Genomic DNA, 24624 nt, shown 5'->3' with positions numbered 1-24624 from the left:
TTGGAAAAACTCAAACCATTGCAAGCTGTGATTTGGCAGAGTTAGTATCAAAACTGTAATATTAAATACACGTTTATAGCACAGATTTTTTTTACCATTCACTTATTTTGAGACTTTGTGCTCCTGGAAGGGAGCACACATGTGAGTGCAATAGTGCCTTGGAGTGATATAGGGTACGTTCATAAATCTAAACTAAACCACTTCTAGGTTGCAGATGTGTCTTCTTCATTTTCCATTTATGCAGAAATAACAGTTGCTGTAACTGGGTGTAGTGTGTATCCTAATACTGCCCTGGGAATCACTTAGGCTTTTGTACTAATTTTACAGATGACAGAGTGAGAGCAAAGGTTTACAAAGTGACTTGTCTCCTGAGTCACCAGAAGTAGACGGCACCTGCAGCCCTTGCCCCTGCTGTCACCCCAGACTACCCTGGAATGCTGCAGTGCTCCAGCGGGAGTGTTATGATCTTCACTTCTCTCCCCCAGCCTTTAAAACTGTGATTTACGTGGGTTACTCTGTTCAGAAACTCACTAAAACACCAAAAGAACACCACAGGGGTTTGTATTTTTGAGACAGACTTCGCTTGCTGTCCTCAGCTGCAAATTCTTCCTTGATCCAAGTATTCAGTGTGATGATTTCAGGTGTAAGGGATGAGTGGTTTAGGTTCCCTGCTGGCAGTCTTTCTAACAGGCTTTCCACAAGGAATGATTGGGTTTTTCCTCCCCCTAAACTCCTGCTCCAACAAAGTTGGTAAATGAGAAAAGAAATACAAGGCTATAACTGGTATTAGAATTTGGACTTCGATATTAATTTCAACAAGATCTGATTAAGTAGAAGCAGGATGGTTTGTGGTGGGGTTTTCACCCCCATGGAGGAGGCATGCGAGGTCCTGACTACTTCCTGAGGGACATGCTGCAGTTCATTTCACTGTGGCTTATACAGGACTATTTTTCAGAACACCAAATTGCAATGTTATGGAATACTCCATGTGTTTTTGTATTGCAGCTGTAGTACAGACGTGCCCAACTTTCATTTTTAGCGTATCCATCCTCTCTCTGTGGTTGGTGGTGCAACATGTCTTCCATTTTGTGAAAACCTTGTCCTTTACCCCACCACATCAACACGAAGGTAATGTCATCTAGAAAATGGATTGAGATTTTTTGACAAATGAAGATCATGTTTAACTTAACTGAATTGTTTACTGTTAAAGTAATACTTAATGGGTCTTTTCACTGGAGCTTATAGAAAACCTTCCCAGCGTATTAAAACATTGTATTTTCATGCTTTTAAATCCTTTTACACCTTTTCTGATTTTACAGAACAAGTTGAAGTTAAACCAGGATTTCTTATTATCTTCCATTGTTATTTATAGATCTTTTTCTCACTTCATAATCCCAGTGGGATGGGGTTTTTCTGTACCCTTCAGTGGCATATGCAACAGGCACTAAATGAATGAATCTGCTGCCATTTGGAGGTAGATAATAATTAAGAAGGTGCCTTAGGATATTTCTGGAGTTGAATTTCAAGAGATTTTCTTAATTTTAGCATGTAGTTTTCTATTTTTTTATGAGCTCTACAGCCCTGTTCCACTTTGAACACTTAAAGAATGTGGTCTGCTGAGAACAGATGGTGTCATTTAAGTTTTATACCGATTCTACTTAAACTTTTAAATGAAGTCCTTATGCTTTTAAATGTTTAGTTAAGACTTACTGATTGTTAGCAAATTGAGAAAAGTTGGTCACAACTGATTACCTGGTCAGAGACTGAAAGAGGTAATTGTCTCCATTTTTAATACTTTGTAGTCATTAACATCATTAGTGGATTCCTGTCATCTTCCAAAGGAAACAGGGAAGTTGGTTCATAAGCTGGGAATCATAGGTAGAGTGAGGCTTTTCCAAAAGACAGGAAGTGGTAAAATGCGCATGTGGTTTTCTTTAGTTAGAAAATTAGCTCTGATTCTCCACCAGTGAAGCTGATACAAATGAGAAGTCACTGACGTATGTGCTCTACTGGGACACTGTCAAAACACATTATCTCCAAGTACAAAAGTGATATGGTTTTGTCAGCTGTTTCACTCCCTTTATGCAGCTACCGAAGCTGTTGTTTGTATGAAGTGCCTTTCACCTATTTCCTGGGTTGCAGAGTTACTAAGGAATATTGTTCAGCATCTACACTCACTGTTTGCTTGACAAGCGCAATGATTTGGTTAGTTTAACGTTCATCTGGGTATCTATGACAATTCTATAAAAAATGCCAAACCAAACACCTAAACCAAGCCCACAGCACTCCTGACCTCAGAACTCAATGGGAGGTGAAAAACTGTCTGCAAAGAGATAACAAATATCACACGGTATAAAGCTCCCTACTGTCTACGTGTTCCCAAATGTGATGCAGTGTACACCTGAGGTTGCTGAGAAGAAATCTTGTGATGAAAGGAAAAAGAGGACTGCTTGCCAGCAGTAGTTCCTGCTGTTATAGCACATAGTAAGAGAGTTTTGGTTTAGTTCCTTTTATTCCACCTTCAAAATTTCGCCATGAGGATTAAGGCACTTCAGTTCTGTATTCCATGTCAGGCTCAGCAGAAGCAGGGCTTTGTGTTCCCTACTGGGCTTCAGTGGCAAGTCAGCCCATAAAGAGGACTTGACCAAACCTGGTTGTCTGTGCCCTGAAAGGATTATGCAGTGCTGCCGTGACCATGTTTGCAGTCAGGGCTTTAACCTCTGGCAGGGGACAGTATATCAAACTGCTGCAAATGATTTCCAGAGGGATCAGGAGCTCAATCCCTCCCATCATCATGATTTTATAATTCAACTTCTAACTCCTAGAACTGCAGAGGGATTTGGGAGTAGCCTAAAAAGGTCCTTGGTCAATGAAACATCTCTGTCAGCAGAATTCTGTGTGCCCCACGTGTGAAGCTGGTGCCTAAAGGGCTCCTGGCTGCAAAACCTATCTGTGTTGGTTTTTGACAATACCAGTAAGGCACTAGTAAGGAATGCTGCTGTCAGGGGTTTGCTCCATCTTCTCCTAATTTTGGGTTTAGATGATAAATGCATTGTCAACACCCTGTGTTTACACTGTGATACTAAATATGAACCTTTGCGTTCTGATGAGGCCTGCCTATTTATGTGCTACTTGGTATTACTGAAGACTTTATAAATGTGGAGAATATGTAGTCAAAAATGTAGTGTTTATTTAAGCAAGGAATAGGGAAAAAAGATTTTGGGTGACAGAATATGGACCAGTGCATTGCCATGGCCATTGTGTGGCTTTTCCAATTAAATGGTCTTTGGTTACATGGCTGTACTTGAGTACCCACCAGTGGGGTGTGATTACTTGGCTTAACCTGGTAGATGGGAACTGAAGGCCGTGCTGCTAATGAAGAAGTGATTCCACATAACGAGATGGAGATGTGCCATGAAGTCTGTGTGAAGCAGCGTGTTCTATTGTCTGTTTGTAAATAGAATGTGGTCTCCTTTTGAAATTCCCAAATAAACTTCATCAGCTTCAGGAAATTAATGAACTGACACTACCAAAGGGGCAGAAATATTGTTTCAATCACTAATAAGAAAAACTTAATAATGAAATGTAGCCTTCTATTAATGTGTAAATTAAAAGCAGATGCTAAAGATGAATGAATGCATGGATTAATATTGGTTTTTGTTGTCAGAATTTATGCTGATGGGAAATGGAGGAAATGTACCCTTACAGAAATATTTTGTAGTGGTTGTTAACACCTTATATTCTTACTTGTGCTTTACTGTTTCATGTACTCTAGTATAAATGTGTAAGCTGTTAACAGCAGGATGAACATTCAGGAAGCTGAACAACCACCTGCTCCCATAACTGAATCATTATTTAAATTCCCTCTGCATTTCACAGGTTTAAACACTGACAGGGATCCAGATTTACAATACAAGACGTCACACACAACTTCCAGTGCAGTGCTTTCACTAGTTCTTGCATGCCATCTGTATCCAGTTTGGCTGCAAGTGGATTTTGCTGTAAAACAAGGAGTCCAAGGCAATGGATTGGGCATCAAATGGAGCAGAAAGTAACAACTGTCCTCAAGTTATCAATACTGAAGTACTTAAATAACTCATGGAATTCCACCATGCCACTGGCCTCAGGAAAGCGTTTGTAGGAGCAAGAAAACTATTTGAAGAGCTTCAAGTGGTAGTAAGGCTGAGCCCTCCCAGTTTTCACTGTTTCCTAATCTTTGCAATTCACGCTGGTGATCTTTTCCAAATAAAGTGTTTGTCACCCTCACACAACATACTGTGAATTAAAGTAGTATTACTTTTAAAGGACAATGAATATATGAAGTACGTGAAAAAAAATTAATTGTAGGCTGATTAAAAAATCCCAACACAACCCCTCCCCTGACTCTCAACTGATTTAAAATGTTTCAGTTTGATACAGAAGTTACTTAAAGCTCTGATGCATTGGAGTTAATAAGCTTCTTTGTCAATAGGCTCTTAGATGGAAGAGTGGTTTAATGTCATTTACAGTGACCTTACCCACCCCTGCAGTGGGTGCCACGTCTTCAAGAGTTTGGCTATTTGGGACTTGCATGAATTCAGTGGTTGTGCATTACCTCTATTTAGCAGGCCCAAATTTACTAAGCATGTGAGAGGGTAAGTATTTCTTCTTTTTCAGACAGATTTCTAGGTTTTAAGAGCCACATTCTTACTAAAATAAGAAAATTAGCTTTGGGGCTGTTCTAATGATACTCCTCTGTCTAGTTTAGACGTTTTCCTCTGCTAGGGTTTCAAAGTGAAGTCGACTGTTGTTCTGTATCCAGCTCAGCCTGCTGTGTCTTGCTTTTTAACTAACTCATCGCTCTTAAATTGGTGGGAGTTAAGTACAAAACTGCAAGTAGGCAGTGAGTAAAATCTAATATTTAGTTGCATATTGTCATAAAAAAACAGGTAACGAGGTAGAAACATGAACAGTTAATGTTGTGGTTGAACTGTAGCTAATAAAATACTGATGTGCATGCAAGAATTCTGTGACTATTTAAGGCACACTGAAAACTTTTGTTTTGTTAACCTTCTTCAAGGCATTTGTGTCGAGGCAAGGAGAAGGCATCTGCTTTTGACTGGATGATGAGTGTATCAGTAATGTGATAGAATCATTTTTCTCTTTTAGTTCCTTCTTTAAGAACAGTGTTACTATCGTGGTTTTGGCTAAGCAGCTTCTACAAGACATTCATGTCTTGGCTCTGAGGGATCCTAATCCTGGTGTTGGAGTTAGACACATTCCAGCAGTAGTCCTAGGATGCTCTAGATAAATTTTTGCCATCAGTCCATCTTTCACAGAGAAAATGTGCATGTTAAAGGGAACACAACCCTAATGTATGTTATTTCAGGCTGACTAGGCTTGGAGAATATTTAGAGATAACAAAACTCGATCTCATTGTCACAGGGCAAGTATTTGTCTGATTTACTAATCCACAGGAGATAAAACAGCATCTAAGCTAGGATTTGTCAGACCAAAAGAATGTGGAAACTGGATTTGCTACATGCACATGACTCTTCTTTGCCTGACAGTTTTCCACTCTGTGTTTCCAGCAGTTGGCTTCTGTCTCTCATACCAGCCTTCCCAAGGGATCTGAATTTGAGGTGAGGTGGCAGCGCCATTCTCTCTGTATTGCCCCAGAATCCCAGCAGCAGCTGAAGCCTCAGGGTGTATGCTGAAGCTGTGCTGTCTTGCAGGCATGAAGAACCCAGCATATGAGTTCTTGAGGGTGCAGAAAGGTGATCCACTGCTGGGTGGTGTTTCATGCAGGCAGATTTTCTCCATTTTCCTGTTCTTTACTAAGAAATGCTAATTGAGATGAGGATTGACGTTCTAAATGCTGATGCCTTGCATGTGTGGATTCATTTACTAGATAGGCTTGAGCTGCTGCTTCTGCTTTTCCTCAGTCTCTCCCTTGTACCAGCTCTCAGCGCAGTCCTAATTAGCTTTTTCCATGGACTCTTGCTGTTCCTCATCACTCCTTCCTGCTGGACTCCCTTTTTGAGGAATGTGTTCAAGTTTTACTTTCAGAGGTACTTTACCCTCACCTGAAGTGTTTTTTGTTGAACTCTTCACTATCTGCCTGGCCGAGAACATTTCTAGGCCACTCTCCCTTGCAGTTTTCTTACTGTAAAACTTGGTTTGTAATGGTGACAGAGGAGAAGGAGGTGTAGGAACACTGACCCAGGTCTGGTGTGGCCAAGTTGTTTTCTGCACTGTCAGTTAATGTTATTTCTGTGTAGCTTCAGTTAATATGGGGTAAGGTATAAATAATTGAAAGAAACTTTGTAATCTCAGTAGAAGAACTAAGGGTGAGATTTAATGGAAAGGCCACAGTAAAGCCCTGAAATCGCAACCATGCTTAAATCTTGAGTGATTTACTTAGTTTCTAAAACATTTAGCTACACATCAATGCTGAGATAAAAAGAAATGTTTTAAAAAGCAATTTAGGGCATGTGATCTTTGTAATGCTGATGCACCGTAATCTGTAAGAATGCAAATTGCATATACTTGAATCCCAGGTAATCCTGTACTTTGCAGCTCTTCGTACTTGAGCTGGTTTCTCACGTATTTCAGAACAACCAAAAAACCATATTTGGGTTTACAGTATTGCTTTTATTAAGATAATATTTAGAGACTCTAATGAAGAATGGAGCACCAGATGTATTCCATAAAATTATGGTTTGTCTCAATATGGCTCCTTGTCTGAAGGAAATAAATTAGGAAAAAACCCCAAAGCTTTCAAGCAAACCCTCCCATCAACTGCTTCAATGACACGGCTCTCGTTCCTTTCAGCTTTAGACCTCAATCCTCTGTTCATCTTAGTGATTTAAAAGGTAACATAATTTTTCAAGCTGCTCAGTCTGAATTCAGTGTGGCCTTCTATTACATGGAAGCCCTGAAGAAACTCTGCCTGGTTGTGGTGTTTAGCAGCAGCAACACTTTGACTAAGTCATGTTTGGCAGTTCACTCACATGATGCTGGGACCAGCCCTCTTGATGCTATTCCAGGAAATCTCACATTCAGGTATGCTCTTGCTGGGAGACTCTGCCCTCAGTCATGTTTACAGCCTGTTGTGTATGTGAAATGACTTAGAATAACTTTGCCAATTTTAAATTAAATGTTTAAAGTACTTTACATTAGTGCCTGCTCATGCTGTGTGGATTCACTTAATAAGAAACATGGCTCATCTAAAGCTTTGCAGGCTATTTTTTTGAGTGTAGGAATTCCTCGGTTAACTGCTTTTGTGTGATTCCTTATGTCAGTAACAGGCTCGGTTCCTCCAGAATGAAATTATAGGCCAGAGGTGCAAGTGCCCCTGGCCTTGGGAGAAACGGGCTTCATCCATCAATTAGAGGCATTTAACAGTTCCCAAGGTAATTTAAATGTTTGCAGCCAGTAATGACAGCTAATTCTCACTCTTCCAGTCTGAAGGAGCTGTGGTACTGCCTACCCTATAAGTCTCTTCACATCTCTGCAGGTGGTCAAGACCTGTAATGCTGACCTAGACAGTCTCAGCACTGTGCCAAGATCTGTACTGTTAACATTAGTTAAACTATGCTTTGCTGAACTAGCTTGTCTTCATTGTGCATAAAACATCCATACCTGAAGTTGCTGTTATAATAAAATGTTTGGTATTAATGCTTTCCCACTAATGGAAACCAGCTATAGAAATAGTTCTAAGATTTACTTATAAAAGTCTAGGTACGATACAGATAATATAAATGTTATATGCTGTCAAAACAAGACACAAGTTTTGATTGAAGCTACTTGTGATGGTGGAACAAAAATCCTTACCATTTTCTCTAAGTTGACAAATACCCCTTAAATTCCAATGAATGCAGAACATTCCGTTAGCCGTGATTTAAAGGAGAAGTTTGTTGCTTCAGAATCAAGCTGAAATTCAAATTGTCTCCAATTTATTATTTCTGAGGTTATTAAGTTTTACAGTGTATCACATTCAACTTGTCTGTAGTGCTGTGCTGTGTCAAGACTACTTCCTCAGTCTCTTCTCTGTTTCTATTGTTTCTATTGTTTGGAATTATTAATGTAAAAGCATTGAGAAAAGGATGTTTTATATTTTTCTGTTAACTTGGGGCTTGAATTGCTACAGGTCTAAAAAAAAACTTCACTGGAGATTAACCCAGAATTATGCCTATATTCTTGACTTTCTCAGTTAATATTAAGTTGGTTTGACTTGTGTTTGCAGTGGCTGCCCTTTGGAAGTGAGTAAGCATCAGTCAGTGTGCCAATGTTCATCAGGAAGTAACACAGGAGGCCTGTGTCTAAATGCATCACTATGTACATAAGCAATGAAGTGAGTTCTGCAGGTTGAAGATCCAAGCGTGGCCACCAGTGAGCACAGGGACTGACAGATGTTTGCAAGTGAAGGCATTTATTCTCTTACCAGCACACAGAGTGCTGTTTGCATCCAGGATCCCACATCTGCTGTAGGGATTTCAACATGCTCACCATAGACCATGCTACTTGAATGTTCATACAGCACTTGATGCTTCGCGTTGCCTGTCCCTGGGATAAAGAAAAGATGCAGGATGTAGTGTGGTGCTTCGTGTGCACCTATTAGAATGAAAGGCCCGAAGATTTTAAGTTAGGCAAATTCAAGAAAATAAATTAGCTTTTGGGGGGAAATATCAGCCCAGCTGCTTTAACTTATCACTCATACGAGTTGATGAAAACAGTTATTAAAGGAAAGAATGAGTAGCGTGAATGTTGAGACTCTCCCATATGAATTTTGTCTGAAAGTGGATTATTTGCTGAAGCCAATGCATCTTAATTTATACTTCATTTAACCAGGGAAAAAAATAACAGCTGTGCCAATACTTAACAGTAATCTTGAGAAGTGTCCAACTATATCTGCTTTGTTTGCTGGAAGTTTTAAGAGTATAGTGGGGTGATGCAATCCAGCCAGCATTGCTACATTATACCTTGTGCATTCAGTGCTATTATATAGCCTGTGTGGGCAAGTCTCTTGGTTTGACATCTGAGTCTTCCCTTGGCAGATGATTCTGTCTGTTGTTGAGGTAGTTGATGTGGGAATGTGAATAAAATTAAGCTAGATACCCAAAGAAACACAGTGCTGTAATGTCTGGTTTACATTCAGGTATTGCTGTTGTGTGGACAGAGCTTTTTGTGTAAGATATGTAGTAAGTACAGCATTGCTTTGAAGATCCTAAACTTTCTAAAGCACTCTGTTGGGTGTGGTAATTTCTGTGGTTTTGTATACAAAGAAACTGAAAGTCAAGAGATAGTATGGACTTTCACTGCATCATGTGGTGGGTATGCTGGCCAGAGCACTCAGAAACCTGACATCAGGCCAGACACCAGGTAATACAGGCCTGGAATCTGTTCTATGGAAGACATTGCCTAACTCCTCATGGGTGTTGGGCCTATGTGGGCTCTGCTGTGCTTTGTGTTCATGTTTGTACTGGAGAGAGAACCATTTTCACAAGAACACACTGGCACCTTCAATTAAGCAAACAGTATGATAGCACTGGGTTTATACCTCCTGCTATTCTAATACATAGCTTTAGGACACACTGATGTATAATCCTGGTGAACTGGGAAGTAATGCTTTTAGGCTCTTAAAGTGCAGAGTGGTATCAGTAATTTTTCTTTGTCAGTAATTTAGAACAAGGTTTCATTGCAACGTGTCTGTGGCTTTGAGCCTGGTAGCTTGAAAAGGCCACTCTCTGCATTAGCAAATTGCATGTGTCTCTTTCCCTTGGTGTCCAAGTGAGCGTATGGTGGATGGAACACCACCATCTCCTACAGCAGGACTGACCTGCTCAGTGATGGGGTCTGGATTTCAGCACTGGCAGATGGCAGAGATGTGATTTTGAAGGGGAAATAATTGATTTTCTTTACTTAAGAGCTCTTTTAACAACTTTGGGCTCTCTAAAATGTGTTTATTTGCAGAGGGAGTGACCAGTTGATCTTGACAGTAAAGAACAGAGTGCCTTTATTTCCTTTCCTTCTGCTACACTTTGTAATGACTTAGAAGCCTAACAAAAACCCTCCCACCTTGAAGGGCTTAACGAGGTTTCACAAAGTCTTTCTGTAGGTCAGAGGAAAAACAGTGATATTAATCTGTGCACTTAATTGGTTAGGTTAGGTTAAGTTTAATTGGGAAGCTGATAAGATATAGATGGCTACAGATTTTATATAAATCTGTTAAATATTATTTGATGTCTTTGTAATAACAAATAAAATACCCTGAACCTGTCTTGGAGATATTTGTTGTAGTTCAGAATATGAAGACATTGCAATAAAACATCTGGCATTCATTTCACTCCTTAAAGGAGTAGAGGAGATACACAAAAGCCCTTGGCCAAAGGTGAATTTACTCTTTTTTTTGTGTTGTCTTGTGTTTAAATGGCTAAGAAAAGTTATCTTGTGAAGCTCAACTTTAGTGGCATTCTGTATTCTAAAAGAAATGAAGATACATTTTCTTACAAGTACATTATATGGCTTACTATTGTAGTGAAACAGATTTCTCAACTTCGTATGTAAGGTTATGCAGGATGACATCTGGTGTATCATTCCCATGTGCCAGTACCATGCTGTGATTTGAGGAAGGGTAACTAGTGGTGCTACGGATTGGACTGTATTTTTCTTCAGGAATTTCTGATGACATCCATCCAAGAGGCTTTTCTGTGGATGGAATAATACTTGGACATGTCTTGTTCTAATACCCTGTGTATCAGGCATTGCAAATCTTGCCCTTGCAGATCAAGGTAGCGTGCTGGGCTGCAGAGCATGCTGCTAGACTTGGAGAAGGGGATGCTTAGTATGTAACTACAGTAATAGGCATCATGAGCGATTTCTTATCTAAAGAATAGAAGAACTCTGGGGTTTTATGCCTTTTTCCTCTTGTGGCATTTTACCACTTTTGAAACTGTGCATGGAATTTCAGCCTTAGGTGTACAATAAAATTACAGCTGGGCATAATTAAAATTATCTATGGCAGGATTTTAAGACCTTGGCTTCTCTTTATATTCTGTGTAAAAGTTGGATCAAAGATTTTCTGTAGCATTGGGAGCCTAATTTCTCATTTTACTAGTTTGATCAGTTTAACATGGATTTAATTTATAATGACTGTTTCCTTTATTGCTAGATTGTAAGCTAAGTGTTGCCAAATTATCTTTATTTGTGTGTTAAATTGGAATTTTAGAGATGCTTTGCATTCCTTTGCAGGGAAGGTTTGTCACATACCACTGTAAGCTGCTAACAGATAGCTTATTTTAAGAACTGATGGGCCTGTCCCTGCCCTGCCTGATTATCCCTGTGCCCCCTTAACTGCTGTGTATTGATTCCAATTAACATGACTGACATGCACCACTGAGGGGGAAGTTAATCAGCTAGAGGATCTCCTGTTGTGAATTCATTTCCTCCTCTGAGCTTGTCCTGTTCAGCTGGGCATTTAAAGAGACTAATGCAGACACTGCGCAGACACGTCCAGTCTGTGCCCCAGGTCTGAGCCTTGGAAAGGAAAATAGCTTTTTAAAAGCTGTCTTGGCCAAGTAAAGTTGATACACTTTTGAAAGGTCAAACAAACCACCTTTTCCTTCTACCTTGATTATTGATTGCTGGAGGAGGTCATCAGACTTGGTCAGATTCCAGGAAATATGTTCTTCAGCTAATAGTAACTCATATGAGACAACAGGAGGTTTTGTCAGCGATGGTGGCATCAGGTTTTATATTTGTGCTTTGGAGGTGAAACACAAATGTCTTAGAAAATTATTTTTGGGGTAGTAGAAACATCAAGGTTACTGAAATAGAGAACTTCCCTAAGATGTTAGTATGCATGATGAACAAAATGTTTGCATTCATAGACTGAAGTTGGTGTCTGTTGTGGAAATGACTGAATATCCTACTAAGTTACAACATAGTTATGCGTGGCAGGAGTAGATCTTCAGCACGTGTTCAGGTTGTCACAAGCAGCCGTCCCTACTTAGATTGCTGCAATAGCAGACGCAGCTACAGGTTGGGTAGAGAAACAGTTCAGAGCAGCTGAGGAGAAGGACTTAGGGCTGCTGGTTGGTGAGAAACTGAACATGAGCTGGTGTGTGCTTCAGCCCAGAAAACACCCGTGTGCTGGGCTGCACCAAAAGGAACGTGACCAGCAGGTCGAAGGAGGTGATCCTGCCCCTCTACTCTGCTTGTGAAACCCCATTTGCAGCACTATGTGCAGTTCTGGTGTCCTCAACATAAAATGGACATGGAGCTGTTGGAGCAAGTCCAGAGGAGGCCACGAGGATGATCAGGGGCTGAAGCACCTCCCACATGGAGATAGGCTGAAAACATTGGGTCTGTTCAGCCCGGGGAAGAGAAGCTGCGTGGAGACCTCAGAGCAGCTTCCAGTGTCTGAAGGGGGCTACAAGGATGCTGGAGAGGGACTCATCATCAGTGACTGTAGTGACAGGGCAAGGAGTGATGGGTTCAAAATGAAACAGAGGAAGTTCAGGTTAGATATAAGGAAGAAGTTCTTTACTGTGAGAGTGGTGAGGCGCTGGCACAGGTTGCTCCGTCCCCGGCAGTGTTCAAGGCTTGACAGAGCCTTGGGTGTCATGGTTTAATGTGAGGTGTCCCTGCCCATGGCAAGGCGTTTGGAACCATATGATCTTAAGGTCCTTTCCAACCCAAACCATTCTATGATTCTATGATTAGGCCCTAGTTTTAGCTATGAAAATTAGCAAGCTATGTGCTAAAATGTCTGTCTAGTTTGGCTTGAATTGTTAAGATAGAAATAGAGAAGGAATGAGAACCCTGGAATAATAATAGCGAATTGATAGCTATCTAGATTTCCTATGCCAATTTAGCTATTTGTAGCTGTTAGAATGTGAACTACCATCTGGCTTCATAGATCTTAATCTCATACTAAATTACCATGACTGCTCCAGTTCCTCACTGTAAGTTTGTAATTGTGACAAGCAGCAAATAAAGAGAAAACACTGCTGAGCCCACAGACAAGGGTGATACCCCCCTCTGGAGGTAAAAATTGCTTGGTTTTAATAATACCCCAGTTAATCACTTAGGAAGCTCAGCTCCTTGTGTAAACTGCAAATCTGTGCTGTTTGTTTTTCTAACTGCATAGCTCTGGTGTACTCATGTAGGAATGATGCTCACTACTGTAGGACCTGATTTGCCAACAGAACTTTTGTTTAACTGGAAATCTTTCTAGTTCAGCTATTTATTTTAGTTTCTAGCCCGTGCCATGGTATTTCATGACAGAAGGTACTGCACTGTCTATAGTGGCTTATCCAAGCAAGGTGCTCCTTAGTAGCAGCAAATTGAGGATGGGGAGTTAGTTTGTCGTTTTCCTTTTCCTTGTTATTTTTGGAGTATTGCTGCAGTTATTACGGCTAGCAATGTCTGATAACTGGTGTTCAAATAAAGGCAGCCTTTATTGGAGCTTTCCAGTTCAAAGAGTAGCTATCAGAAGAAAGAGGCCAGTAGTATTTGGGGAAGGAGCTGTTGTTTGGTATGAGTTTAGGAGAAGAATTCCTTATAAATGAGTGGCAATTAACACACGTGTGACGTCCGGCGCTGGCAGGCGGCGGCATGGACGGGGCCCCCGCTCCTGGCCAACACGGCGCTGTAGCGTTGGCTGCTGCTGAGCGCGGCCAGGTGGCCGAGGAGACGGTGGGGCAGGACGGAGCGGGTGCGGGGAGCCTGTGCGCGCCGCGCCGCCCCGCCCGCTCCTCCTGCCCGGCCGCCTGCCCCCGTTACCGCCCGGAGCGCTGGGAGCCGTGCTGTGCCCTGCCCGTGGGTTTCGGCTTCCCTGGGAGCGCGGGGGGCGCACTGGGGTGCAGCGCTCCCGTTCACTAGTCCTGAGTGGGAGCCGGCCAGACGGGGGGCGTTGCTTGCTAATGCCAGCCTGCGAAAGATGGAGAAGCAATTCCCATATTAATTATTCAGGAGAAATAAATGCTATTTTTCCCAAGATACCAAACAGTTTTGAAAAGGTAAATGGCACACCGATCTACCGAGCCATACAGTGCTCGTTAGTTCATGTCAGTTTTGGCAGCACCACAGTAACCCTGAAATAGTTGTTTGCTGTATAAACATGAAGGGGAAAAAATCAATACCTACTATCACAGGTTGGATTAGTATTTCATAGTGTATCTACATACAGTCCTGCAGTATTTGTAAACTGATCATACTCAAAGCATTGGAGATGCATTCAGCCAAAAATTACTAACTGCAGCTCAAAACTAATTTAGAGAATAGGACACAAAGAGAAAACTATTTGACAAGCAAGCCACTAAAGGACATGGGATTCAAACATCACAAAAGACAGCTGAATGCCAACTGAACAGTAACAGGTATGCACAAAGGCTCACATAACTGTTCGGGGGGGGGGGGGGGGGGATAGACTGAGTCCTTCTTAATCATTTATGAGGCTTCAAAAACTAAAAAAAAAGTAGAGAAGTTTGATTAAAAGTAGAAATTTGTTCGAAACAAGCTGAATGTAACTCTTTTTTTTGAGCCAAGATTCAAAGGCCAGGCAAGGAGATGGTGGCCACTACAAGAGATTTGCCTCGGAAACATCAAAGGAATAAGCAAATGATAGGATTCCTCAAGAGTGCTTCAACTCCTTTCAGGCTGCAGTCCTACAGCCTTTACACCTGCTATTTTACTCATATGAAAAATTCATAATAATTTACAATTTTAGGAAACACTGACTCTAAAAGGCTGTTACCTTCTGGTTACCGCTGTTCGAGGCTTCAAAATTATGAGGTTGCACCTTTTTTTTTTCCTTTTTTTTTTAAGGAACCCACTAGGTTGCCTGTTTAAAGCCCCCAAACCATCGCAGCTGTGTCTTTCATTCAGTCGAGCTCAACCATGCACAACTACCTAAAAGTTACAATAGACAGTGCTTGTTTGATGTGAAAGTTTTGGGTAGGTGAGAGTCTGGAATGATACATGTGCAACAGACCATTTATAATGCATTTTCTCATGCTTGGTATAAATATCTTCCTCAGAGATGCATGTGGCATATAGTGGTGGGACAAGGGGGAATGGCTTTAAAATGAAGGAGGGTAGATTTAGGCTAAATTTTAGGAAAAAATTCTTTATCATGAGGATGGGGGGACACTGGCACAGGGTGCCCAGAGAAGCTGTGGCTGCCCCATCCCTGGCAGTGTTCAGGGCCAGGTTGGATGGGGCTTGGAGCAACCTGCTCTAGTGGAAAGTGTCCCTTCCTGTGGCAGGGGTGTTGGATGATCCTAAGGTCCTTTCCAACTCAAGCCATTCTGTGATCTCTGCATACTTATTTAAATTAAATGCTGTATTCTGTAAAAACTTTGCAGTCTCCTGTCGTGGTGAGACAGGGGAGCTGCAGAGACTGCATGGTATCCTTGGCCATGGCAGGGGGTTGGAGCTAGATGATCTTAAGGTCCTTTCCAACCCATAGTATTCTATGGTTGCATTACTAGCATTTCACTTGCAGCTGATAATTAGGAAATTGAATTACCAAAGTAAATGGGTTTGTGCACACGTGTCCAAATTAATAAGCCTAAATGTATCCAGCTAGAATTGCCATTTTGAGTATATACCTGGTCTATTCTAAAATCAGATTATTGTACATTGGATTGTATTATAAATGTAAAGCTTAATAGTTGCTCCCTGTAAACAACATATATAGCAAGACATGTCATGGTAAACACTATTCTGATTCAGATATGCCAGTGATTTCTAAATAGAAGGAGGAAAAGACTTCTTTATGATTATTGTTATTTTGGGTGTCTGATTGTCTTTCTATTCTACTTTGTTATGGCTTGTTATCAGCAGGTATAAAGAATGACCTAACATTGTAGTAGTGGGAAAGGGCATGCTGTTTACTGACTTAGATACTGCAAGCACAGTCTCCCTCAGTGAAAGAAGGAGTATTTTCTGTTTTGATGAATGGATTCAGATTTCATTTGGTTTCCCATAGTTACTGGGAAACGATAGTGCAGTTAGCAAAGCAGCAAGGAAGCGGGGTCTTCTGTTATTTATACGTTGAAAATCTCATCATAAAGATTTATATCTCAATATTTCACAAACAGTAGACTCAGAATTACATCTTTCAAGTGGAGTCAAATACAGATGGTGAGATATTAAAGGAGCTGGGCAGTTCTTTGTTGAGTGCCTTAGTAGCTAGCTGTGTTTTTAAAAGAGGAGAGAAAACTGGAGAGATGTAAATCCTGTTAAGTGATGATTTTTTTGTAAGCAGACTCAGAAAACATGCTAGATACTGTGAGGCAGTTTGGTCTTAGAAAATCCAGTTGCATTTCTTGGTCATCTAGATTACACTTAAGCAGAATCCATAGGCCAAATGTCTACATTAATCTTGTTTTATTCCAGTAAAGCTGGGGAGGGGTGGTGATGAAAGTCATTCCTTCTGTTTATGTGTGTTTTGGTTAAATCTGTTGGGTATGCACAGGTTATTTTGTGTGCTTCAGGTTACAGGTTTTGGCTTAGAATGGGGACTAAATGGAATCTAATGGTTTATATCAAAAGTTTAAAGAGCTACAAACATTACTACAGTTACTAAATCGTTTGTGCGTATTACCAATCCTGTCATTTTCTGTCTTTACCAGGCTTTGCAACCATCTCGTGTCTATGTTTAGATACAAACAGACCCACAAATACATCAAATGGTGATAGGCATTGCAGTCCTAACACAGTTGCAGGCACAACAGACAGGCAGCATGCTTGATAAAGACTCCTTTTAGATCATGTGTCTTTGATAACTTCTAATGAAGGGAGTCAACCCTTTGAAATAAATTGATCTTTTAAAGCAATGATTTTAATAATGCGGCTGAGAACTTTTTTGTTATGTAGAACAGTTCTGCCTCGTCTCAGCTTTGCTGATTAAATTCATTTTTCAGGAATTCACAGTGCTTCAGGCTCCTGTGAAACCTCGCTTAGCTTCTGAGGATTTTTATTTAATGTGTGATGTGAATTGTGTAAAGCCTTTCCATAATCAGAAAGGTAATTTAGGCCTTTTCTGACCCCTTTTTTTTATCTTCCTCTGAAGAGGGAAGTTTCAATAGAGCTGGAAATTCTCCAAAGGCTCTTACACAACTGGTACATTCTGCTTTACCATAATGCAATCTTTCCACATTTTCTGTTTTTTCCTTAATTAACGGGCGGATGGAAGGGGTGTTAGATTCAGTTTCACAGAAGGATTTTATGCAACCACACAAGGCAGTGTGAAAAGAAGGAATTTTGTAGGCAATAGTATTTTTGAAGTCGACTGCATTCTAGCACAGTAGTTTCCTCCTGCTGCATGTTATACAGTACTGCTGGAAACGCTTGTGATTTGGTGATCCTGCTGTCTGTTATGGATTGCCTAAATGGGAGTTTTCCCTGTGGCTTATTAAATGGGGCATTCTCTGCTGTGCAGTGGGATTTGGGCTGCTCCACTCTCCGTTACTCAATGTAGGTTTGGCTGTGATGTTGCTGTACTGCATCTTTGGTTATATGCTTGGACAAGGAGGAGAACTTCCAGCTTGTGATTTGTGGAGCCTTTAGATGCAAATGTGAAAACTTTTTTGCAACACATCAATGCATAGACTGATAGCTTAAAAGTTCTGCACATGTACAGCAATGCATAGCTGCAATTGTAAGGGGGAATGGTTGGAGCTCAGAGACAGCAGGAGTTTGTGAAGTTAGAAAGCACTGGAAAAGGGAATATTTGACAGCTTTAGCAGATACTGGTGGTAGACAAAGACCAAGGGGGAGGGAAAATTGCTTTTTTTTTAAAGGAGTAGGTGGTTCATAGAGGTTAATAGGGGAACAGGAATCTGTGTCTGATAGTCCTTATGCTCCGCATAGAATAAACTGTAGCCAGTTGTAAAATAAATGTTATCTAGATTACCACTATCCTCTTTCCCTGCAAAGCAGAAGTCTGTTAGTTGAATAAGTGAGTGTTGCTAGATGTAGTTCTTCTGTGTCTATAACAGATATTCCTTCTGCAGACAACTGGAAAATGTAAACCAGAAACCCCAGATGGAAGCTGGGCCTGAAGGAAGACTTGTCAGTATCATCTTATTCTAGTGATTACACTGAAGTTGAGTTGTTACATGAGTGAGTTCAAGTTTAAGGAAGTCTTCCATTTCTGTGAAAGACATTCTGGTGTTGTGGAAGGCAAATATGTTGAGCTGCATGTTACAGATTTACTTTTCTTTAACAAAATGTCTCTGTAGTTTATGCATCTAACTTTGCTTTAGCCTCCAAATTCAGAAGCTGGAAACTTCACGATTTAGAACGAAGTGTTTGATATACCAGATAGTTTCGCTGCTGTTGAGAGGGACCTCACCAGTTTATAGAAATAGGCCAGCGTGTTCATGGAGCTCAGCTACATCCTGCACCTGGGGAATAATAATGCCCTGCAGCAGTACCTGCTGGAGCTGGCCAGCTGGAGATGAGCTTTGCGGACAAGGACTTGAGGGTCCCCGGGGGACAACATAACCCTAAGTCAGCAACATGCTCTTGCAGTAAAGGCATCCAGCAGCATCCTGGGCTGCTTTGGGTAGGGAATTGGTAGCGGGTTGGGGGAGGTGAGCCTTATCTTCAGTTGAGCAGTGCAACATGAACTTCCCAGAATGAGTCCAGCAAAGGGCCATGATGTTGATTAAGGAGCATCTAACACATGGAGAGAAGCTGAGAAAGCTGGGATTGTCCAGTCTGGAGCAGAGAAGGCTCAGAGGATCTTATCAGTGTATATACATACCTGATGAAGGGGACTAAAAAAGGCAGAGCCAGGGGCTTCTCAGTGGTGCCCAGTGTCAGGACAGGAGACAATGTGCAATTGAAAAACAAGAAAATCTATCTAAATATAAAAGGAAGACAGGTTTTTTTCCTGCCAGGGCTGTAGAACACTGGAACAGGCTGACCAGAGGGCTGATGGAGATCACCTTGGCAATATTTAAACCCTGACTGTACACAGTTTGGAGCAACATGCTGCAACCGCCCTTGCTGGAGCGGGGTGTTGGACTGCATCTGCAGGGGTCCCTTCCCATGTCACCCGTCCCATGACTGGAAATTGCAAGGATACACGACTAGCAAGAGAAGAGAGAAGCATGTGAGACACACAACTGCTGGAAGGAAATCATTCGCTCAAAGCTGAGAATGTGCAGATGTTTGGGAGATTTTTTGAGAAGGAGAGTCAGTTTTTCCTGGACATACAGAGATACCAGAGACACTTTGCACTGGGGTGCCCGTTGTCCTCAGTGTAGACTGCTGTGTAGGTGACTGATACCTTGGCTGTGCAATGTGCTACTTGGGTAGCACAGGTTTTAGTATACATCTTTGGAAAACTGATGTTCTAACGTGATGTATAATCCACTTACGTGAGACTGCAAAAAACTTTTAGTTCTGAGGGACAGGATGAGCTAACTTCTGGTTGAGAACTTTAACTGGGGCTTGTTTCTTCTATGCTTCTTGACATAATTAAATAGGTCCACCCTGCCTTCAGTACTCCTTACTGCCACCCTATGATGGGTGCGTGGGAGAGGTGGGTGCTGCCAGTTGATTGTACAAGTTGTTCTGTTCCTGGTGTGGTAGGGTAAATACTGGCATGACAAGAAACAGCTTCCTTGTGCTTTGTGGTGTTGCTGCTTTTTGCATGAGGGGATGTTTCAGAGAATGTTAGTGATAGGCTGTAAAAACACATGCATTTGTTTTCATCTTGATAAACTTTCATAAAATTCAGGCAGTTCTGTCAACTATGAATTAAATATCAAAACATGCAAGCAAGTAAAAGAGATTGGGCAGAGCCCTAAAACGTTTCACCTTTTATCCCTTAATAAGGGATAGCATGTGGAGATCTTAAGTTTTGGAGGGTCTTTGAGATTTTTAATCTGACACCTTTCTGCAAAGCTCTATACATCAACTACAGACTTTTCCCATAGGAGAGAGAGGAGGCAGGGGAGAAGCGCTACCAGGTGGACTACAGATGAAGAATGCACTGGGAGCTTAATCACAGTCATGCTCTGCACTAAACATTCATCTTCTGTCTCAGTGACAGTGTTGAGGGGAAGGAGGTTTTGCGTGGAGAGAATGTGTGAACCTACAAAACCACAGACTGTAGCTGTGTGAGGAGGATCAAAGAGCAGTTTAGTTAATTCTGAAACCTGTAAATATTTGTCATTCATCATCCATGTGGCTTCTAAAATGAAGCGTTCCTGAAACTTGAGTGTATTATTTTGAGACAGAAAGCTAACATTCTTACTCAGATTAACTACTGTTTTATTAAGCCAATATACAGAGCTGGTGGAGGTATACACAGCCTGAAAGAAATGTTCATTTTGTTAAACCAAGCTGACAGGCCATGATTACAGATCATCTATTTTTGTGATGCAAACTGGAAATGAATATAAACACCGTGGGCCAGACTGGGCTCATGTTGTGCTTGGTTTTGATAGGAGCTGTGTGCAACGCGTGTCTCCATAAATCACCTCCAAGATTAATTCAGTGATGTCCTGTGAAAATAGCCCAAGTCAGTATTCTTTCCTCAAAGTGTAGTGTTTTGCTTTTTAAGCTTTAAACTTTGAAACATGGAACACTATAGTAGCTTGCATTAATTGTTGAATGTGATGGAGTGTACGTTGTGTATAAAATCCGGTGTTCCTTGAGCATCATACCAGATAACAGCTAAAATTCCAAATAGGTATAGAGTGGGCTAACTTTCTGATGACAGTATGATAAATCCTGTGGTAGTTATGGCTATAACAGGCTGCTAATATGCATCTGAGCGCAGGAGATATTAAGCTATATATAGATTCTGCTGTTCCTAACAGATTGTTGTTGTGATACCTGACACATTTTTTGATGTTACATGCGTTCAGAAGAGCTGAGCTTTACATAATTTCTGGTTAGTGTTAGTTATGTGAAAACATATTAAAATGAGTGGCCTAGTTAAGAAACTGTCACATACTCAAGAAGGCAGGTTTGAAGATTTCTGCCAAAGATGCAGAAGCTGTCTTGATAGAGGCATTCTTTTCATGTCTTGAATTCAGCATGGTTGAAGGGTACAGTGAGAGGCCATCTGTCATAGTGGTGATCCCTGAAGCAAGAGCAACTCAAGTGTGTCCCTTGTTTGCAAGTGTTGCTGTCCAGCCGATGCTGCCACAGCTTTCACGGGCCCTGGTAAGGAGAGCAGAAGGGCCAGGTCCTCGTAGCTGAACACTAGTCACAGCAGAAATGATTTTCTCTACCCAGAGACTGCCCAGTGCAAACAGCCTTCAGAGCATTCCTCAGACAAACTCCAAACAGATGTGTGAACATATGTATGCTGAGATCTTCTTGAGGCTCAGCTATTTCATGTACTTGCTAAGTTTAAAAGCAAAGGGAAAAGATGGTGCTGAGGCAGGGTTTTGCTAAAGTTTTATGCTCTGGATTCCAACGTGAGGATAAATTTGGATGGGGTGAGGTGGACGGGACATCAATGTACATTGTTAATATGACTGATGGAGCCTGTGCTCTTCCTTCACATGGAACTTCATGTTACTGCTGGAGGTGCACAGGTATTTTAGCTGTAGGAGTCCCACTGGTTCATATCAAGAGACTTGTAGAAGAATGTGCATTGTATGGGCAAACTACTTCTCTTAATCTCTTGGAGAACTGTAGAATCACTTTTACTGAAGTTTTTAGCTTGTTTTGCAAAAAAAAGACAACCCCAAAAAGCAACTGAAAATAGGGTTGTCTTATTCAAAGTATTGGGCATTGTCCCTTACCTGTTTTATTGCCAACTTTGTGTATAAGTTCCAGTATTTCAGAAACCATGGCTAGTAAAGTTGGTTTTTAATCTTGTCCTTAGAGCAGCGTATTACGACCGTGCTTGCAACAAAAGGTTAATTTGTTTTTTTCCACACCTGAAATGTGTCCAAGTTGACCTTCCTTTTCTCTTTGGGTATTTAGTTGCGTGTCTTCGATAGGTGATGTAATAGGTCATATGCTGTTCAACAATATCTAGGTCTTTAGGTCTATTTATTACCTTCTGAATGCTAGCTTGATGGTTCAGTTCTCGTTGTCAGGGGCTATTAATCACTGTAGTTCAGATCTAACCTTTAGCATAGAGACAAGTGTGTTCCATATTTTTTTACTTGCAGGTAAATACCTGAGGCAATGCTCCTGGCCCCTAGGGGAGACACGTTATGAAACAGATGGAGCTTTGTTTTAGCTCCCGTGTCCGACAGAAATGCTTTCAGAGAACTGTTTGTTGTTTCCTTTGCACAGACATTTACAAATTTGGGATTTATGGGTTTTCCTGTTCCTTGCTGAGGCTTTACTCAGATTAACTACTTCAGTGTCCTTTTGACATCTCCTGTCTTTCTCTTTATAGAGTGGGATAATGGAGTTATTTAACTCTTGAGAACCACTTGACTTCTGATCACAAAGTTGTGTGGTCATAACGATGCAACCATGACAGCGATTTGCTGTTGAACATTTTCACTGTTGGTGTGGTTCAAGATTTATTTTCAGAAAAAAGCATCTGCAAGGAATGCAGTTGAATTATGAAGCCACCTAGCTTCTACTAACCAGCTCCAATCCTTTACCGGGATATTACAGGAGTATTGCTCCATTTTGGTCTCCACAATAACTGAAGTACTAGAAAATGGTAGCCACAGAAGGTATTTTTGCCTGAGAATGTTTTTGGTACACTAACAGGACTTTTAAGCCAAAAAGCAGTAGCTGTGAGCCTTGACTTTGAGAAAACATTGAATCTGGAAGTTGTTCACAAATGTGTCAGGTTTGGGAGTAGGTGATGCTGAGGTTGGAATGTTGCATTTTAACCTAGTTGGACATGGCTGCTTAAGGAAGCAAGTGATGATCAAGAGTCTTTAACAGTAACTGTTAAAGCTGCTAGAAAGTTGCTGTGTCCTACACAGAGCAGACCTGTGCAGGTGCAGTCAACCTGAGGTCAGCCATGACCAACTGTGCTGCTGCATCTCCTCAGAGCTGGTGTGGGGACACGGGAGGCAGAGGGGAACCACAGTGGTCAGTGTGAGGGGTCCTGGCAGTCTCTTCAACCACCTGATAAATGCACCCCTCTGAAGCAATCCCTTGTCGTGCTTCTAAGAGTCTCTTTTCAGAGAAAAAGATCCTGGCATTTGTTGAATGAATGCCATTATAGAATTTGAACTTCTCTTACTTACCTGTCTGATGGTGTTTTGCAAAGGTGCTGTTCCTAACAGAAGTGCTGTTTGGGCATGAACCTGTAGGATGCCCTTCCAGTCAGCTGATGGAGGTTTGTCTGAGGGAAAAAATACTTGGGTTTGTGTTCATTTACTCTGGGTTGCTGTCTTTAATCTAAAGCCTTTCTCTAACCTACATTTCCCATTGAAACAACAAGGTAAGAGTATAAATTGTAGTTTTCAGAGTTGGACAATTCCCTGATGGGAAGAGTTGTTCTAGGAGCCAGTTTAAAGGATTGTTGAAGAGGCTGTATAAGAAAAACATTTACATAGAGGTGGGCACGCATGCTTGCTTACCCCGTGTCAGTCTGACAGAAACCTGAAGGAGCCACTGTTCGACCTTGGGGCCAAAAGCAGTTTGGCTTGCAAAGCCGTGTCCCCTGCCCCAAGCATTAGGCCAGGGCAGGCGAGTGCATAACCTGCATCCCAGTGGGATGGGGGGAGGCACACGAATGCCGCCATCTCCTTGGATGGAGCCTGGATGAAGTTGCCTGACAATCTGGTGTGTGCACACCTGTCACAGACAAAGGGAAAACAAAACCCAAACCAAACCTGGAAAGTGACTTGTGTAAACGCGGTGCCATGGTAGCATGTTGACTCATGCTGCTGGGAGCCTGAGACTCGGGCTGCACCCACTGTGTCTCACAGCAGCCCTTTTGCTCTTTCTGTGACAAGTTAATTAAGGTGTCCTGCTTAAATTCCTGTTCCCATCTTTTGTCTGGCCTGAATGTGCTCATGAAATATTGCCAAGTGTGTTTTGCATGACCATTTTAACAGGGGAAAAAAAAAAAACATTTGCTTTGACAGCTTGGTGTTTGCAGTTAGCAGGAGGTTTGTTTGATATTCTGCAGAACAGCAAACTCACTGGAACTATTTCCTACTCCGTTTGTGTGCTTGGGTTGGAGGCACACAAGTGGTTTGCAGTGCCATTTGTCAGGATCAGCTAGAAGAGCAGTACATGCTCAATGCAGGCGTTAAATCTTGCTTGGATGCACAGTTATTTCCAGAAGAATCTCGCATTATATTTGATGCTGCTTAGGGTATAACTTTGCTTCTGGGAGTCTTTTCTCAGAGAAAGAGAAGTCAGTCATGTAAAGACTCATATGACTAAGATGCCTAATATTGCGACTTGGATTATGTGGCCTCTGGCACCCTCAGATCTTTTGTGGGAACATGTCATTCAGTAATTCAAAGCTGAGATTTTTGCTAGTTCTGAGTATTGTTCAACTGTACTTCAAGTAGCATTAAGAAAACAGTAATAAAATGAATTTATTTTAAATAACAAAAAACTGCGTAGAATTAAGGGAACCTGATTTTGAGGTGGTAACCAAGAAAAAAACCACTCATGCCAAAATATCCCGTGATGCTTCAAGAAAAGCAAACATAGTAAGGATTAAGT

The 24624-nt window shown here is 41.4% G+C and overlaps 1 protein-coding gene and 1 long non-coding RNA gene across 5 annotated transcripts in view; one reads left to right on the top strand and one right to left on the bottom strand.

Annotated features, from left to right (window-relative positions):
* The window catches only part of SLIT3 (slit guidance ligand 3), a 519568-nt gene that overhangs the window by 116144 nt on the left and 378800 nt on the right, over nucleotides 1-24624 (top strand). The window lies entirely within an intron of this gene.
* LOC134169073 (uncharacterized) lies at nucleotides 20267-23519 on the bottom strand. The gene is made up of 3 exons (XR_009966749.1): nucleotides 23363-23519; nucleotides 23187-23284; nucleotides 20267-20510 (listed from the first exon to the last, which is right to left on the bottom strand). It is a non-coding gene; the product is annotated as an uncharacterized LOC134169073 (long non-coding RNA).

This window comes from Pezoporus occidentalis, unplaced genomic scaffold, assembly GCF_034315485.1.
Source record: "Pezoporus occidentalis ecotype Australia unplaced genomic scaffold, CSIRO_AGI_Poc_V1 ctg33, whole genome shotgun sequence".
In the NCBI taxonomy this organism is placed as follows: domain Eukaryota; kingdom Metazoa; phylum Chordata; class Aves; order Psittaciformes; family Psittacidae; genus Pezoporus; species Pezoporus occidentalis.
This window is presented reverse-complemented; position numbering and strand designations above follow the sequence as displayed.